This window comes from Arachis ipaensis, chromosome B02 (assembly GCF_000816755.2).
Source record: "Arachis ipaensis cultivar K30076 chromosome B02, Araip1.1, whole genome shotgun sequence".
Lineage (NCBI taxonomy): Eukaryota > Viridiplantae > Streptophyta > Magnoliopsida > Fabales > Fabaceae > Arachis > Arachis ipaensis.
Genome location: NC_029786.2, coordinates 104,411,857 through 104,418,783, shown reverse-complemented (window position 1 = coordinate 104,418,783; position 6,927 = coordinate 104,411,857).

Here is a 6,927-nt window from a genome sequence, read left to right as displayed (position 1 = left end):
TAAAAAATAATTAAAAATATATAAATAAATACATTTTTTTCATTTTTATAATATATTCATTTCATATATAGTTTTAGTTTTCTTTGATACATGTACCTACCACCAGTTTTAATAGGTTAACATGCTTCATTCGTATTAATGCCTATATACATAACTAATTTGAAACTACAATGTGTGGAATTGTATTGTAAAAGTTTTTAAATATTAGAAACAAGAGACTGAGAGAATAATATGAAAAGTGTATTATTGAGTTGTGATAAAAGGTACAATATACAAAAGGTATTTATAGGTGCTAAATGAATCAGAGTAATAAAGGCATAGAATCCTATAATTAATATACAGATATACTATATAAATATAGACGATACTAATTGATCTAAAATTGATGCTAATGATTCTCTAACATCCCCCCTCAAACTCAAGTGGGAGCTAAGGATACCAACTTGAGTTTGGATAACAAAGTCCGGAAACGAGTTGGGTGATGAGCTTTCGTGAAGATATCAGCAGTCTGATCTAGTGTTCCAACAGCAATGAGACGAATAGCATCAATAAGGATACGTTGCCGAACAAAGTGACAATCAAGCTCAATGTGTTTGGTGCGTTCATGAAATACATCATTATGGGCGATCTGAATAGCACGGCGGTTATCACAAAAAACATCAGTAGGGGACGACTGAGGAGCACCCAAATCTTCGAGAAGCCAACGAACCGAGACAACTTCAGCAGTGGTGTCAGCGAGGGCACGGTACTCAGCTTCTGTGCTTGAGCGAGCAGTGAACGTTTGCTTCTTGGCACGCCAAGAAATGAGAGCGTCGCCAAGAAACAAACAGTAACCAGTAGTAGAACGACAATCAGTGGGATCACCAGCCCAATCAGCATCAGAGTAAGCCTGAAGAGATAAAGAGGAATGGGCAGAAAAATAAAGACCATGAAAGAGAGTGCCTTTGATGTAGCGAAGAATGCGTAGAACTGCTGCATAGTGAGTAGTACGAGGAGCTGACAAGAACTGGCTAAGTACATGAACCGGATAGGCGATGTCTGGACGGGTGACAGTCAAGTAGACCAGACCAAAGGGTAGGAGCAGGATCATCGTCCGGTCTGGAATCATCGGGAGATGGAGAAGGCGGAGGAACAGGAGGCTGTGGAGGGTCACTCGAGATAGAACCTGTAGAATCATCACTAGGAAAAAGATCAACATTGGGGTTAGTAAACAAAGGTGACTGAGTAGTAGGGATCGACTCAAAGGATGAGAACCGAGAAAACATGTGGTGCTCCCAAAAGACAATATGACGAGATATACGAATACGTTTAGAGAGAGGATCCCAACAACGATAACCCTTGTGTTCAGTGCCATAACCAAGAAAATAACACATACGAGCCCGGGGTTCAAGTTTACTATGTTCATGAGGTTGAAGAAGAACAAAACATACACAACCGAAAACTCGAAGAGAACTATAATATGGGGGGTATGATAAAGACGCTCAAAGGGAGTAACATTACCAAGAACAGAAGAAGGAAGTCTATTGATAACATGAACAGCAGTAAGAACAGCTTCACCCCAAGTACGCTCAGGACACGAAGAAGAAAGGAGCATTGCATGGACGGAGTCAAGAATGTGACGGTGTTTGCGTTCAGCTCTACCATTTTGTTGAGACGTACCAGGACAAGAAAACTCAGACAGAGTACCCTGTTCTGCAAGAAAAGCTAAGAGTTTGGAATCACGGTATTCCATAGCATTATCACGTCGAAAAACTTTAATGACCTTGGAAAACTCAGACAGAGTACCCTGTTCTGCAAGAAAAGCTAAGAGTTTGGAATCACGGTATTCCATAGCATTATCACGTCGAAAAACTTTAATGACCTTGGAAAACTGAGTTTGAATCATAGTAGCAAAATTGATATAGATCTGAGGTAACTCATGGCGATTAGTCATCAAATAAACCCAAGTAAAACGGGAATAATCATCAATGAAAACGACAAAGTATCGAGCTCCGCCCATAGAGGCAGTGGGAGCCGGGCCCCAAACATCAGAGTGAATGATATCAAAAGGAGAGCAAGCAAGAGATGAATTATTGTGAAAAGATAAAGCAGGTTGTTTGGCAGTTTGGCAAGAAATGCAATCAAAAGACTCATTTGGAACCTGCCCTAAAACACCTTGAGACACAAGAGGACGCAGTTTTTCTAAGGAGGTGTGGGCAAGACGTTGATGCCATAAGTGAAGGGTAGAGGGAGAAGAAGCACCACAGAGATTTGGTACAGGAGGAATATGAAGACTTTCGAGTTCAAACAACCTTCCGACCTTACGTCCAGTCCCGATGATTTGTCCCGTCCAAGGATCTTGTACACGACAACCAGAAACAGAAAAGGTGACGTCAAAACCCAAATCAACAAGTTGACCAACAGAAATAAGATTGAAGTTTAATTTGGGAATGTAGTAAGTATCAGGAAGAGTAAGAGATGACTAGGATATAGAATCCTTGTGTGTTGCGTGCAAGAGGGAGCCATTTGCAGTATTGACAGAAGGTCCATTTGTAGTTGTAGATATGAACGAGAAAGTATTACGCAACGGAGACATGTGATTAAAGCATCCCGAGTCAAAGTACCATTTAGAATTACCTGGAGGAGTTGATAAAGCAGCAGTGGTATTACCAGAAACAGAGAGAAGACGCTGTAGAAGAGATGCAATATCAGATAGAGAGACAGGAGACGGGTTGAAAAGTGCAGAGGTGGTAGGTTTAGTAGTAGCAGCAACAACAGAAGCAGGCGCAGGACGTGGTGGACGAGTAGGACAGGTAGTAATCAAATGTCCCGAGAGCTTGCAATAACGGTAGAACAAATGTGAACAATGGTAGCTAATATGCCCTTTCTGGTTGCATGTGCGACATTCAACAGAGGGGCAGACGGAATGATACGTGCTTCAAATGTTCGTGATATGAAGAGTTCAAGAGTTATTTAGAAGATATTTTAGTTTACATTTTTAGAATATTTTATTTAATGTAAATAAAATATTCTATACTACGACTACAATAGCTAAGGAGGTATTTATAACCTCTTATTAGGTTAAAACAAAGAAAACCCTAAAGCCCATAAACATAAGGCCCAATCTAGTAATTAAATAAACAAAATCAAAATAATTAAATAAAATATTCTAAAAATGTAAACTAAAATATCTTCTAAATAACTCTTGAACTCTTCATATCACGAACATTTGAAGCACGTATCATTCTCTTCCTCTTCAAAAAAAGATTCGTCCTCGAATCTTGTAGGTGAAAAAAAATAATATATGAAAAGGACAATAATTATAAGGAAGATAATTTCTTTTTTTTTTTTTGGTTTTTTTCTTCTTTTTTTTGTTTTTTTTTTCACTTTATTCTTCTTCTTCTTCTTCTTTTTTTTTTTAAATAATGAAACGCAAACGAAAACAAGAACACAATAACAAAATGAAAGACGCGACAAACACTGGACTCTTTTTTTTTATGATAAAAGAAGAACAAATATAGATTAATAAGAATTAATCTAATACCTGAGCTCTGATACCAAATGATACGGATTTAAAAGGATAAATAAGACAAAAATTGAAATTGAATAGAAAAGATACATTGAAATTGAAATAAAAGCAAAAAGGATAGGTTGAAATTGAATACAAAGAAAATCACTCTACTTTCTACCCAATTTCTTGACGCAACAAGAAAGGGACTCTTCAACCTAACTTATCAACGCCATAGTTTGGAAATTGAATCGAAGGGACTTCTCAACCTTCTATTCAATTCCCCGATGTAACAAGAGAGGGACTCCTCAACCTCAATTGTCCACACCATGGTTTCATCACGAAACCAAAAAGGGGTTTTCAAACCTCTAAAAATTATATACTACGACTACAATAGCTAAGGAGGTATTTATAACCTCTTATTAGGTTAAAACAAAGAAAACCCTAAAGCCCATAAACATAAGGCCCAATCTAGTAATTAAATAAACAAAATCAAAATATATTAAATAAAATATTCTAAAAATGTAAACTAAAATATCTTCTAAATAACTCTTGAACTCTTCATATCACGAACATTTGAAGCACGTATCACGGAGAAAAGGTGCCTAAAACGGTTGCAGTTTCGACAGAATGTATCCTTTCTGTCTGTGGCAACAAAAACATCCGACTTTTCCATAACACTAGTCACACAAATCAAAGAGAGGAGAGAAAACTGTAATTTCGAAGCAGAAAATGAGAAATCGGAGTGCAAAATCGGAAAGAGCTCACCAAAAAATCTTAGGAAGGGTCCCACAGGTCAGCCACGTCAGCGCCACATCAGGGCTACGGAGACACGTGGCAGTTCGTGAGAGGATGAGGAGGATGAGCTGGCGTCGAGGTGGCGGTCGGGTCAACGCGCGGGCCGGGTCGGGTCAAGAGCGGGTGCACGGGTCGCAGGGAAGGCTGGTGGCGTGACACGTGGCGGCTTCAGGATCGTGGGATCAACAGCAAGATCCAACGGCTACTGAAGCATCTCGGGGGAGGATCAATGGAGGTGGACAGCGAACTTCCAGCGGCGCGTCCGGGGGCTTCTGGCCGCGATCTTGCCGGCGTTGGAAAGCTGACGACGAAAGGATCACAATGATGCCGGAGGTGACGAACCAAAGCGTTGGAAACAGATCGAAAAAGGCGAGCAAAGAGGCACGGGTGGAAGCTGGAAGGAAGATCAATCTGGTCGTGGCAGCGGCTTTCGGCGGCGCGTGGAGGCGCGTCTGGCGGCGGAAGGCGGCGTTTCTGGTTGCGTTGGAATCACGGCGACAAGACGAACAAGATGGTTATGGGGGTGACGAACCAAAGCGTCGAAAAGAGAACGAAAAAAGAGGCCAAAGAACACTGCCGGAAAGGAAAAAATAATGGGGCTATGAACTAATATTCATTGAAAAAAAAAAGACCTAAGCTCTTGATACCATGTTAGAAACAAGAGACTGAGAGAATAATATGAAAAGTGTATTACTGAGTTGTGATAAAAGGTACAATATACAAGAGGTATTTATAGGTGCTAAATGAATCAGAGTAATAAAGCAATAGAATCCTATAATTAATATACAGATATACTATATAAATATAGATGATACTAATTGATCTAAAATTGATACTAATGATTCTCTAACATTAAATATAAAGATATTTTCATCCAATTTCGCAGCCCAATAAAATTTAGGGAGTCATTTATATATATATATGGTAAAAGGTTAAAGACTTAAAGTTTCATATGTCGTGTCAATTAAGAGAGAAAAGTATTTATAATAAATTATTACTAATATTTGTAGGGTAAGTTAGGCTAAAATTATTTAAAGTTATACCACACTCTACACCCTTTGAATTCCATGAATATTACTTAATATCGAGTTTAAGTAGGGCTGACAATGGGTAGGATAGAGTAGGATAGACCTTACCCTAATTTTACTTGTGGGTTAAAAATTCTATTAAAACTCTATTTTATCTGATCTGCGAGTTGAGAGATTCTCAACCCTAATCCTACCCTAATCCTACTCATTCCCTAAAGTTCTAAATCCTATCCTATCCTACCCGTAGAAATATCAAATTTATTCAAAGTAAATATAAAATTCAATCATTTCAAATTTTATACATATTAATAACATAAAAAATAACAAACTAATGTTCTAAATTACTAAATTAACTAACTAATTTAGTAGTTATTCACTTATTGTAAGTCATTACATAAGAGTTCAATTCGCACTCCCTTCACTTTATACCTAATTTTTATAAAATATGTGTTATATTTGAAGTACGAGTAAGGTAAGATAAGGTACACCCTAAATCTGTACCCTACCTTACTCGTAACGGGTCGAATAGTCTCTCCTACCCGAACGAATTGGACCAAATTAGATATCCGCAGGTAGGGTATGAATTGCCAGCCCTAATTTAACTAGTATGATATTTGTGGGAAGGTCACTGTGATCACTTGTCACAAGATAATAAGAATATCAAGTATAACGTGATCTAAATTTATATGCAGCGTCACTTAATATCATCCGAAAGCACTGCAATTTCCCCTCTATTAGGACTTTAGTATATATTATTATAAAGGACATGGTACTGTGAAAAAGCATGTACGCATTTAAGAGGTTTATTGTTGCCAAACTCATAAGAATAGTCAAGTATATGAATAAATGAGGATTCCTAAAGTCTCAAGGGTCCCTTTAATTGGAAAAAGACGATATAATTAGACGAAAAGAATTCCATTAAAAAAGAAAATTAGTAAAACAAAAAATTAATCAATATTAAATCTATAATTTTATAATGCGTAAGTCTCGCTATTTTAATTCAATATAGTCAATAATATAATCGGATCCTATTTTTTTTTCACTCTAGAGAAGTTTAATTCAAATAAGACAAATTCTAATTCCAAAGTAAACACATATTATCAATTGAATTTTCAGATATTTGGTCACTCAACAAATTTTTAGGCATCTTAGATGGCAGAAGATAATCCGTAATGGTAGGGAGCAATTCCGTCACGTACAACATGGGTTTGACTTTAACAAAATCTAACAAAAGAAGCATCCAAAATTAGAATTGAAGTGAAGTCTAGTCTTGAAAGATAATCAAGAACAACCTAAATGTACCAGATTTTCTTTGAACTTTCATGTGCTTAATAATACCATGCCACCTGTCTAGTACTAGTAGTATGTTTGTACTTCAGTTTTGCTACCACAAATTATGATTTTCATACTTATATTCAATTCATCTTGATATAACTTATATTATGCTTTTAAGTTTTAACATAATTTAAGTCATTATACTTATTTGAGTTGCTAAACCCCATTAAACCAACCTAAGATTTTGCAGAGTAAAAAAAAAAAAAAAATCTTATTAGGTACCCCACTACGTGTTACATCCAGTCACGTAGCATTACACCATGCTTCTTCAGTTCAGTT